We start from the raw sequence: 13,475 nt of genomic DNA on the forward strand, positions 1-13,475 counted from the left end.
CTACGTGTGATCTGAGTGGGATCACACGGGGGTGGGGGTGAGGGTGAGGGGACTCGCCCTCGTGATATTCGCTGGAGCCCGACGCGGTGGGTACATTGGTGTGGAATGCCACACTTAGGCAGCCCTCTCTCTCTGTCCCCCACAGCCATGGCAAATGCCAGGCCGTGCGCCCGGTCACATGCCGCCAAGTCCCCTTTGTTGTGACCTTTCCAGAGACGATGAACTTACGAATTCCCCCGGTCAATTTTTGTCAGGGCGCCTGATTCGCAATCGAATTTAAAAGCCGTAAGTTCAGATCCCGGCCAGTGGTCGTCTTAGACTGTAACTCCTCGGTGGTTGATGATATGCGCACCACTTTGTAGGGAATCGATATTGGTTGCCCTTTGGAGAGACTGGCCTCACCATGCAAATGTGGAATTCCCACAATTGGCTCAGGGCTGAATTCCACAATGCCATGGCAAGGGCCAGTATCATCGCATTTTTCGAAGCCATCAATAATTTGGGGCATTCTGGCCCAGTGATGAATCTACGCAGTTCATCAAAGTGACGTTAATGGTACTGTGAGAAATTGCAAATGGATAAAATCTAGTGTTTTAATAAAAGTGGGAAGTATATGCTGGTTTATCCAGGAGGCTTGTCCCCACCACGAGAATGTGGAATTTCCACCAGTGGCTCACGGCTACCGAGGAGAGGATGATCCCATGGGCGTGTGAGCAAGGAAGCACGGTGACTTGATTTCATAATCGTGAGTTAATATGAACACAAACATGGCGGCCCCGTGTTGGCAGTGCGGAGCCACACGCACGCCGGTACTCCTCGTGCCTCACGTCGGGATGCCTCCCACTGGCGGTCCCCGAGGCTACACCGCGGGGCAGGGCGAGGGAACGGTCGAGATGATTTGTGATGCTGCATGGCGCTCTGAGGTGGTGCAAGCCGCTCAGCAATATCCATTGTTGTACCACACTCTCCGCGAATGCCGACGCTTCTCACTTTCACCAACACGCCCTGACCAGCGTGGGGAAACCCTCATCCGGCGGTGGATTGATAAAGTCAGCGGTATGCGTACACGGCGGCGACGCCGACGGTGGTAGTCGGCTGAGTTGACTCCCCAACCGTGAGTTGAAGGACCTTCCACCTTTCCACACCTGTAAGTGGAGTCCTCTGCGTGCCCCGAGCCTGGCCCAGTGCAACGTGGAGAGAGTTTGTACCGGAACAGAGAAGAGGGCTGATGGGGGTGCAGGAGATTGTGGGGAAGGGGTGGCTGTGGGCAGGTGATGAGGGTCTGGCTTTACAGCTGGGGTAGTTTATATTGTGCTGGGTCATCGCTGGAATTCACATTGAGGCTGAGGAGAGGCGTAGGAATTTAAGCGCATTCTTTTTAAAATAATTTGAGAGGCAATAAGCGTGCGCTGCTTAATAAGAAAAACCAGCTTGCCTAAAAACGCACTCACCCATGCTGATTCTGGAGGGGAATCTCATCGTGTTGGGCTGACGCACACGCTGCACTACAGAGTGCAGCTCACATCTATGGGATATTTTTTTCCAGTATAAAAAAATGTGAAACATAAGAATAGGTTTTACCTTTTCTGGCAATAAAACAGGAGGTAATATTATATAATAATAGGGGTTTTCCCCTTTTTTGGCAACAAAACTGAAACCTCTTTACAAGGATTCATGTCTGCATTAACCACAATACTTGCAGTCAAAATGCAAACAAATAACACACTATGATAATATATGCATTGTCCTTGAAACTGATTGGTCCACACCAAGGGACGGCTTTCTTTTTAGCCTCGACCCAATTGGTGCTCGACCAGAGGATGCCAAAAGGTGTACAGCTCAAAGACAATGCACTGTCAAAGTAACGAGGGCTCGGGGTGAGCATCTACATCATTACACCTCCTTTTGCCAGTCCCTTGGTGTGGACCAATCCGTTTCAAGGACAATGCATATATTATCATAGTGTGTTTTTTGTTTGCATTTTGACTGCAAGTATTGTGGTTAATGCAGACATGAATCCTTGTAAAAAGGTTTCAGTTTTGTTGCCAAAAAAAGGGGAAAAACCCTATTATTATATTGTGGTACTGCAAAGGAGGTCTAATGATGTAGATGCTCACCCCGAGCCCTCATTACTTTGATAGTGCATTGTCTTTGAGATGTACGCCTTTTGGCGTCCATCTCGTATTATCACGCGCATTGTGGCTCTTGAAAAATTGAGGGGTTTTTTGACCGAATTAGAAAATAAACGGCTCCGCTTGTTATTTTGGTTTCCAACTCCTGTGGAATTTTCACCGCTGTCTAAAGACCACGCATCGGAGGATAATTTAAGGCTGTAACAAAATAAATAAGGACACAATAGACCTCCAAATATTATTTCCCTCTGCGTCAAGAAAAAAAAACTTATATTTTATATTTTATTTGGGCAGAGGCATTAGTGCCCGTGTATTCATTGTTGCTATAGTCTCCACAACGGGCGCTAATAATGGCTTTGTGTTGTGTATTCAAGGACTGTGGGTGATTTCGCTTTGAGAAGGTGTTTGTTATCTTTCAGCTCTGCAGCTAAAAAAGACAAAGACTCCCCCGTATAGCCTTACCAGACTGTTGGGGCAAGTGCTCCTAGCGAGTACCTATGAAGGCCGACATGGCACACGAAGGGGTGGGTAGCCAGCACCATTCCCAGCCGCCTTTGTCTCCCCAGTGGTGATGTTTACACACCGCACCAGGTACTCATTTGAGGCTGAGTCGACCTCGGGGAGGCCCAGGGCCGGTTGAGATAATCGTCACTGATGTTGTCCATGAGCGGGAATCGAACTCGGGATGCCGGCAGTGCCGGATTAAGCTAGTGCGGGGCCTGTAGCATGTGTTGTTATAAAGGGGCCCTAAATAAAAAAAATCATAAATATTAAAACACACAAATGCATAGTAAAGTAATTTAATTTTTTCATTTCTATACAGCCAGATAATACGACAAATTGCTAACCTTAAACACCCAATCGTTCATAAAAGTTGAAGGCAGTATAGTACTATAGTAATAGAGCAAGTGCAGAACCACTGAACCGGAATTGATAGCTTGAAAGCATTTAGCGCGGGGCCCTTGAAAGTGCGAGGCCCGTAGCTTCATGTGTAACTACTTTTGCTACGAGGATAATCCGGCAGTGGTTGCCGGGTCCGTAGTGCAACACAAACACACACGACGATGTAATCGATATTGGGCGAACGTCTCAATGCCGAAAATAACCACTCATTCGGATTCACACGTAAAAATAATAACAACAACAACAAGCAACATCACCTGCTGTCTGTGAGGCTTTGCTTGGAGTAAACGAGCATTATGATAATAACAAAACAATTTTTTTTATTTTACCAGGTCAAGCCCACTGAGCTATGCAGCTTTTGTTCTGAAGCGTCCTGGCCACAAATGAAGTGGCTTATCATCACGTGCACATTTATCCTAAATGTGGAGGAAAAAAGCGGAGGACTCAGAGAAAAATCCAAACGACCACGGGCAGAAAACGCAAACTCCAAATATGCAGGAGTCAGGGTCTGGATCGACCTCTTGTATACCGAGCGAGGTCGTTAACATCTCGCTACTGTGGCGCTCAACAACATAAGGGCGCTGCACTGCCCCGTTACGGAAACATCATCTTCAACAACAACCAAAATATCACTCGCCTCATCGCAAATGCAATTTTGCCTTATCTCATTGCGCCAGATTCCCATGAAGCTCAGCGGATTTGAGCCTGGCTGCCGCTGGGAAGGGTGACCAGCGTGCACGCCCGGCGGTTATCGGCGCCTGCGGAGCTGGGCCCGCGTGGTGGCCAGCTGCGGACGGTGCGGCAAAAATCAACGGTTGTACTGTACTGCGCTTCTACGCTCCCACGTCTATGCTTCACGCGTTCACCAACCCACACTGCGCAGCGCGGTGAGGTATGGCCAAATAACCTCCATGACGGACACGGTGTGGGGAGGCCCCTCCCAACGGACTGTAAATCATTATTATCATCATCCCACACGATTAGACTTTCATTTGTTCAAGTTGTTGAGTTGTGTATCTCATACATACTGTGGTGTAGTGCCTGGAACACGGACCGGTGTGAGATATTGAAGAGACATTTCTGTTGGACAACGACCTCACAGGCGCTGCGGTGTCTGTGTGCTGCTGCGTTTGGTCGCGTCCGGCTCATTACGAGACACCCGGGGCCCTTCGACTTTCAATAGCAGCGCCTATTTCATTCCTATACAGCACCTATTTCATTCCTATACCAGCGCCTATTTCATTCCTATACAGCACCTATTTCATTCCTATACAGCGCCTATTTCATTCCTATACAGTGCCTATTTCATTCCTATACAGCACCTATTTCATTCCTATACCAGCGCCTATTTCATTCCTATACAGCACCTATTTCATTCCTATACAGCGCCTATTTCATTCCTATACAGCACCTATTTCATTCCTATACCAGCGCCTATTTCATTCATATACAGCACCTATTTCATTCCTATACAGCGCCTATTTCATTCCTATACAGTGCCTATTTCATTCCTATACAGCACCTATTTCATTCCTATACCAGCGCCTATTTCATTCCTATACAGCACCTATTTCATTCCTATACAGTGCCTATTTCATTCCTATACAGCACCTATTTCATTCCTATACAGCACCTATTTCATTCCTATACCAGCGCCTATTTCATTCCTATACCAACACCTATTTCATTCCTATACCAGTGCCTATTTCATTCCTACACAGCACCTATTTCATTCCTATACCAGCGCCTATTTCATTCCTATACAGCACCTATTTCATTCCTATACAGCACCTATTTCATTCCTATACCAGCGCCTATTTCATTCCTATACAGCACCTATTTCATTCCTATACCAGCGCCTATTTCATTCCTATACAGCACCTATTTCATTCCTATACCAGTGCCTATTTCATTCATATACAGCACATATTTCATTCCTATACCGGCGTCTATTTCATTCCTATACAGCACCTATTTCATTCATATACCAGCGCCTATTTCATTCCTATATCAGCGCCTATTTCATTTCTATACCAGTGCTTATTTCATTCCTACACAGCACCTATTTCATTCCTATACCAGCGCCTATTTCATTCCTATACAGCACCTATTTCATTCATATAACAGTGCCTATTTCATTTTTATACAGAACCTATTTCATTCCTATACCAGCGCCTATTTCATTCCTATACAGCACCTATTTCATTCCTATACAGTGCCTATTTCATTCCTATATGGCACCTATTTCATTCCTATACCAGCGCCTATTTCATTCTTATACAGCACCTATTTCATTCCTATAAAGTGCCTATTTCATTCCTATACAGCACCTATTTCATCCCTATACAGTGCCTATTTCATTCCTATACAGCACCTATTTCATTCCTATACCAGCGCCTATTTCATTCCTATACAGCACCTATTTCATTCCTATACAGTGCCTATTTCATTCCTATACAGCACCTATTTCATTCCTATACCAGCGCCTATTTCATTCCTATACCAACACCTATTTCATTCCTATACCAGTGCCTATTTCATTCCTACACAGCACCTATTTCATTCCTATACCAGCGCCTATTTCATTCCTATACAGCACCTATTTCATTCATATACAGCACCTATTTCATTCCTATACCAGCGCCTATTTCATTACTATACAGCACCTATTTCATTCCTATACCAGCGCCTATTTCATTCCTATACAGCACCTATTTCATTTCTATACAGCACCTATTTCATTCCTATACCAGTGCCTATTTCATTCATATACAGCACATATTTCATTCCTATACCGGCGTCTATTTCATTCCTATACAGCACCTATTTCATTCCTATACCAGCGCCTATTTCATTCCTATATCAGCGCCTATTTCATTTCTATACCAGTGCTTATTTCATTCCTACACAGAACCTATTTCATTCCTATACCAGCGCCTATTTCATTCCTATACAGCACCTATTTCATTCATATAACAGTGCCTATTTCATTTTTATACAGAACCTATTTCATTCCTATACCAGCGCCTATTTCATTTCTATACAGCACCTATTTCATTCCTATACAGCACCTATTTCATTCCTATACCAGTGCCTATTTCATTCCTATACAGCACATATTTCATTCCTATACCAGCGCCTATTTCATTCCTATACAGCACCTATTTCATTCCTATACCAGCACCTATTTCATTCCTATACCAGCGCGTATTTCATTCCTATACCGGTGCCTATTTCATTCCTACACAGCACCTATTTCATTCCTATACCAGCACCTATTTCATTCCTATACCAGCGCCTATTTCATTCCTATACAGCACCTATTTCATTCATATAACAGTGCCTATTTCATTCCTATACAGAACCTATTTCATTTCTATACCAGCGCCTATTTCATTCCTATACAGCACCTATTTCATTCCTATACAGGACCTATTTCATTCCTATACCAGTGCCTATTTCATTCCTATGCAGCACATATTTCATTCCTATACCAGCGCCTATTTCATTCCTATACAGCACCTATTTCATTCCTATACCAGCGCCTATTTCATTCCTATACCAGCGCCTATTTCATTCCTATACCAGTGCCTATTTCATTCCTACACAGCACCTATTTCATTCCTATACCACTGCCTATTTCATTCCTATACAGCACTTTATTTCATTCCTATACAGCACCTATTTCATTCCTATACCAGCGCCTATTTCATTCCTATACAGCACCTATTTCATTCCTATACCAGCGCCTATTTCATTCCTATACAGCACCTATTTCATTCCTATACAGTGCCTATTTCATTCCTATACAGCACCTATTTCATTCCTATACCAGCGCCTATTTCATTCCTATACCAACACCTATTTCATTCCTATACCAGTGCCTATTTCATTCCTACACAGCACCTATTTCATTCCTATACCAGCGCCTATTTCATTCCTATACAGCACCTATTTCATTCATATACAGCACCTATTTCATTCCTATACCAGCGCCTATTTCATTACTATACTGCACCTATTTCATTCCTATACCAGCGCCTATTTCATTCCTATACAGCACCTATTTCATTTCTATACAGCACCTATTTCATTCCTATACCAGTGCCTATTTCATTCATATACAGCACATATTTCATTCCTATACCGGCGTCTATTTCATTCCTATACAGCACCTAATTCATTCCTATACCAGCGCCTATTTCATTCCTATATCAGCGCCTATTTCATTTCTATACCAGTGCTTATTTCATTCCTACACAGAACCTATTTCATTCCTATACCAGCGCCTATTTCATTCCTATACAGCACCTATTTCATTCATATAACAGTGCCTATTTCATTTTTATACAGAACCTATTTCATTCCTATACCAGCGCCTATTTCATTTCTATACAGCACCTATTTCATTCCTATACAGCACCTATTTCATTCCTATACCAGTGCCTATTTCATTCCTATACAGCACATATTTCATTCCTATACCAGCGCCTATTTCATTCCTATACAGCACCTATTTCATTCCTATACCAGCACCTATTTCATTCCTATACCAGCGCGTATTTCATTCCTATACCGGTGCCTATTTCATTCCTACACAGCACCTATTTCATTCCTATACCAGCACCTATTTCATTCCTATACCAGCGCCTATTTCATTCCTATACAGCACCTATTTCATTCATATAACAGTGCCTATTTCATTCCTATACAGAACCTATTTCATTTCTATACCAGCGCCTATTTCATTCCTATACAGCACCTATTTCATTCCTATACAGCACCTATTTCATTCCTATACCAGTGCCTATTTCATTCCTATGCAGCACATATTTCATTCCTATACCAGCGCCTATTTCATTCCTATACAGCACCTATTTCATTCCTATACCAGCGCCTATTTCATTCCTATACCAGCGCCTATTTCATTCCTATACCAGTGCCTATTTCATTCCTACACAGCACATATTTCATTCCTATACCACTGCCTATTTCATTCCTATACAGCACTTTATTTCATTCCTATACAGCACCTATTTCATTCCTATACCAGCGCCTATTTCATTCCTATACAGCACCTATTTCATTCCTATACCAGCGCCTATTTCATTCCTATACAGCACCTATTTCATTCCTATACCAGCGCCTATTTCATTCCTATACAGCACCTATTTCATTCATATAACAGTGCCTATTTCATTCCTATACAGAACCTATTTCATTCCTATACAGCACCTATTTCATTCCTATACAGCACCTATTTTTTTCCTATACCAGTGCCTATTTCATTCCTTTACAGCACATATTTCATTCTTATACAAGCGCCTATTTCATTCCTATACAGCACCTATTTCATTCCTATTCCAGCACCTATTTCATTCCTATACAGCGCCTATTTCATTCCTATACCAGTGCTTATTTCATTTCTACACAGCACCTATTTCATTCCTATACCAGCGCCTATTTCATTCCTATACAGCACCTATTTCATTCATATAACAGTGCCTATTTCATTCCTATACAAAACAAATTTCATTCCTATACCAGCGCCTATTTCATTCCTAAACAGCACCTATTTCATTCCTATACAGCATCTATTTCATTCCTATACCAGTGCCTATGTCATTCCTATACAGCACATATTTCATTCCTATACCAACGCCTATTTCATTCCTATACAGCACCTATTTCATTCCTATACCAGCGCCTATTTCATTCCTATACCAGCGCCTATTTCATTCCTATACCAGTGCCTATTTCATTCCTATACAGCACCTATTTCATTCCTATACCACCGCCTATTTCATTCCTATACAGCACCTATTTTATTCCTATACAGCACCTATTTCATTCCTATACCAGCACCTATTTCATTCCTATACAGCACCTATTTCATTCCTATACCAGCGCCTATTTCATTCCTATACAGCACCTATTTCATTCATATAACAGTGCCTATTTCATTCCTATACAAAACCAATTTCATTCCTATACCAGCGCCTATTTCATTCCTAAACAGCACCTATTTCATTCTTATACAGCACCTATTTCATTCCTATACCAGTGCCTATGTCATTCCTATACAGCACATATGTCATTCCTATACCAACGCCTATTTCATTCCTATACAGCACCTATTTCATTCCTATACCAGCGCCTATTTCATTCCTATACCAGCGCCTATTTCATTCCTATACCAGTGCCTATTTCATTCCTATACAGCACCTATTTCATTCCTATACCACCGCCTATTTCATTCCTATACAGCACCTATTTAATTCCTATACAGCACCTATTTCATTCCTATACCAGCACCTATTTCATTCCTATACAGCACCTATTTCATTCCTATACCAGCGCCTATTTCATTCCTATACAGCACCTATTTCATTCCTATACCAGTGCCTATTTCATTCCTATGCAGCACATATTTCATTCCTATACCAGCGCCTATTTCATTCCTATACAGCACCTATTTCATTCCTATACCAGCGCCTATTTCATTCCTATACCAGCGCCTATTTCATTCCTATACCAGTGCCTATTTCATTCCTACACAGCACCTATTTCATTCCTATACCACTGCCTATTTCATTCCTATACAGCACTTTATTTCATTCCTATACAGCACCTATTTCATTCCTATACCAGCGCCTATTTCATTCCTATACAGCACCTATTTCATTCCTATACCAGCGCCTATTTCATTCCTATACAGCACCTATTTCATTCCTATACAGCACCTATTTCATTCATATAACAGTGCCTATTTCATTCCTATACAGAACCTATTTCATTCCTATACAGCACCTATTTCATTCCTATACAGCACCTATTTTTTTCCTATACCAGTGCCTATTTCATTCCTATACAGCACATATTTCATTCTTATACCAGCGCCTATTTCATTCCTATACAGCACCTATTTCATTCCTATTCCAGCACCTATTTCATTCCTATACAGCGCCTATTTCATTCCTATACCAGTGCTTATTTCATTTCTACACAGCACCTATTTCATTCCTATACCAGCGCCTATTTCATTCCTATACAGCACCTATTTCATTCATATAACAGTGCCTATTTCATTCCTATACAAAACCAATTTCATTCCTATACCAGCGCCTATTTCATTCCTAAACAGCACCTATTTCATTCCTATACAGCATCTATTTCATTCCTATACCAGTGCCTATGTCATTCCTATACAGCACATATTTCATTCCTATACCAACGCCTATTTCATTCCTATACAGCACCTATTTCATTCCTATACCAGCGCCTATTTCATTCCTATACCAGCGCCTATTTCATTCCTATACCAGTGCCTATTTCATTCATATACAGCATCTATTTCATTCCTATACCACCGCCTATTTCATTCCTATACAGCACCTATTTTATTCCTATACAGCACCTATTTCATTCCTATACCAGCACCTATTTCATTCCTATACAGCACCTATTTCATTCCTATACCAGCGCCTATTTCATTCCTATACAGCACCTATTTCATTCATATAACAGTGCCTATTTCATTCCTATACAAAACCAATTTCATTCCTATACCAGCGCCTATTTCATTCCTAAACAGCACCTATTTCATTCTTATACAGCACCTATTTCATTCCTATACCAGCGCCTATTTCATTCCTATACAGCACCTATTTCATTCCTATACCAGTGCCTATTTCATTCCTATACAGCACCTATTTCATTCATATAACAGTGCCTATTTTATTTCTATACAGAACCTATTTCATTCCTATACAGCACCTATTTTTTTTCCTATACCAGTGCCTATTTCATTCCTATACAGCACATATTTCATTCTTATACCAGCACCTATTTCATTCCTATACAGCACCTATTTCATTCCTATTCCAGCACCTATTTCATTCCTATACAGCGCCTATTTCATTCCTATACAGTGCCTATTTTATTCCTATACAAGTGCTTATTTCATTACAATAGCATTTCCTATTTCATTCCAAAAGCAATCCATTTCATTCCAACAGCAGTGCCTATTTCAGTAGCGGTGCCCGTGTCAATAGCAGCGTGCGTGTGGCACGGGCGCGTGCGGACGAGGGAGCGAAGGAGGGAGCTGCCTCCGTTCTGCTCCGCTGTGTTGGCTGCTCAGCTCCCCGGGGATAATTGCCGTGACAGTGGGTTGCTAAATCTCCATGGCAACCTGGCTCACTCGTAATCCCGGGGTCAAAACGCCCACAAACCGCCTGCGCCGGGGTGTCGCCAGGTGACGGAGGCGTGCGCGTCGCTGACCACGGCCGCTCCGTGTAAACCCCTCGTCTTAGAGGCCTCGCCCGTCAAGCACAGACCGCTGGGGCGGATGGCGCACGCGCTAAGCGCCGGGGGGCTCTTGAGCTTATTTGGTGCCGTTCACGCGGATTTACGGAGCGTCGTTTGGCCTTGAGGATCTGCCCGAAAGTAGAGATCTGCCGGGGCTGTGGCTCGGGTGGTCCCCATTGTCGGCGAACTGGCATCGGTGAATCGGGCGGTGCCGAGGTCTGGTGGCGTTGAACTGCTCGTTGGTGTGTTCAGTTTGTTGTCCTTCCCCCGCACCTCCGATTAGCACGGTTGGATACGTACGGTGGAGAGTTACCCGTAACACTTACAATTGGTTTACTCTCCAACACACCGGTGTGCCGAAATAGTAATTGGCAGGTTTTGTTCACGTGACAAACCTTACTAATTGGCTGTGTCTGGTGGTGGGTGGGTTAACAGTAAATCTATATTCACGCGAGCTAACCCAAAATAACTTTTACTATGAAAAATATCGGTCGCGAAAGCCTAATACTACGTGTTAAAGAGGAGGGAGCGAGCATAAGTGGACTGCACGGAGGAGCGGAGCAGAGTTTGTTTTCACAGTGGGCGGTGGCGGGGGGACGAGGAGGGGGAGGGATTCAGAGTGGGGGTGGCCACACGCAGACGTCGCGTGATTTCCGGAAGGCCTGGAGCTCATTTAGATTCATAGATAGACGTTCAGCTGTGCTTGGGATTCAAGTGAAAACTCTGGGGGACCGTGCCGCCGGTGGCGGTGGTGACGGTGGTGCGCGCACACCAAAAAAAGAGGGCCCAGCCACATTCATCATCCACGCAGCAGCATTCCGTGTGGGGTAGCGTCCCTACCCTGGCGCAGCCACTCAGCAGAGGCAATTAGCGACTTGCGCGCCTCATCGATAATATCTCACTGCCGGCATCGTCCACAATATGCCTCGTGACGCATTTTTTAAACTCTTATTTCGGCTGACGTTTTGGGCAATTGTCCTTTAACAGCCGGACTGTTGATGACAAATGCATTGTGTTTTTTTGTGTACTTTAAGCGTCCAATTCACAGTGTGTTGCATATATCAGGAGTGTGCGACGGCGTCGTGGTTGGCGCACTGTGCCACGAATCCATTGACCCCGTGTTTGATTCCAGGCCAAGGCTAATATCGTTGGCGAGCGGGAATGAGTGACGTTCCTCATCTTGCCAAACAATGATTTTCATTGCCTGCCACATTTGCTTTTAGGCCTTAGAACCTTTGCTTGGCAGCTGACTGCGAGGCGATCCAGCCAATTACATTAGCACCTTGCACATTCCAAGACTGTTCTTTGCACCTGGGGGTCGCGTGCAAAGCATCAACACTCTACCGGCGCAGGCGTGACCAATTCCCATGCAATGCCACCACCTGAATTGATTGGGCAATTAAAATAGATTCTTGCCCGCACGACGCGCGCATCCGATCACGTGCGTGCGAATCAGCTACAGTATTTACAATTTTCACACGCGTTTATATACAGCGGGTTTGGGAGCAGTGGCACCGTGGTTAGCGCACCGCACTTTTTACCTGAAGGAGCGTGAGTTCGAGTTCAGGTAACAGCTAACATCAGTGGCGAGTGGTGTCTGAGCCTGTCATGGGTCTGTGAAATTGAGACACGGGAAATAGGACCCTTGAATTAAATCATGGCGCCGTGGCAATGAATTGAGTTGCGGGGTGCGGGCGAAGCATCGCTGTGTTCCTAATGACACCTGTGGTGTTAACAAGTCAATGCGTGCATTTAGTATGAATGTAGATTATATCTCTGAACAATTTGTAGCCCGAAGGAAATGCAAACACGTGTCCAATTGAGCGCTTACAATGGACATTTGTCCCAGAACAAGGCGCCTGTCAGTTTATTTGGCGTCCGTTTGATCCGCAGATGCAATTCAACCGGAGGCTGTGTTCGTTCATCACAGACCTCCTCACCCCGGCGTTGCGCTTCACGTAGACATGCGTGTGGTCGGCTGCGTACAAATGTCGCAGCCTCCTTTTCCCAGGAGCCCCTGCGCTGTCGATCCTGCTGCTCACCGGCACGGCCCGGTCCTTGGCGGCGTATCCCTTTGTTTAGTTTTCACTCCGCCTGTGTATCCGCGAAAGCCTCGCTTAAGCCTCAGTACTC

The 13,475-nt window shown here is 43.9% G+C and overlaps 1 protein-coding gene across 15 annotated transcripts in view; it reads left to right on the top strand.

Moving 5' to 3' along the window:
* Window positions 1-13,475, top strand: part of LOC133354903 (synaptotagmin-like protein 4) — an 84,230-nt gene that overhangs the window by 18,736 nt on the left and 52,019 nt on the right. For 9 of the 15 annotated variants that reach the window (XM_061572113.1, XM_061572106.1, XM_061572089.1 and 6 more), the window contains exon 2: window positions 3,713-3,927. The exons of 2 other annotated variants lie outside the window; for them this stretch is intronic. The gene's annotated coding sequence lies outside the window, so the exon portion shown is untranslated. The remainder of the gene's footprint in view (window positions 1-3,712; window positions 3,928-13,475) is intronic. 4 more of the 15 variants (XM_061572134.1, XM_061572143.1, XM_061572120.1 and 1 more) reach the window with 3 other exon arrangements.

Source organism: Lethenteron reissneri, chromosome 6, assembly GCF_015708825.2.
Source record: "Lethenteron reissneri isolate LAM-NWPU_2019-01 chromosome 6, ASM1570882v1, whole genome shotgun sequence".
NCBI lineage: Eukaryota > Metazoa > Chordata > Hyperoartia > Petromyzontiformes > Petromyzontidae > Lethenteron > Lethenteron reissneri.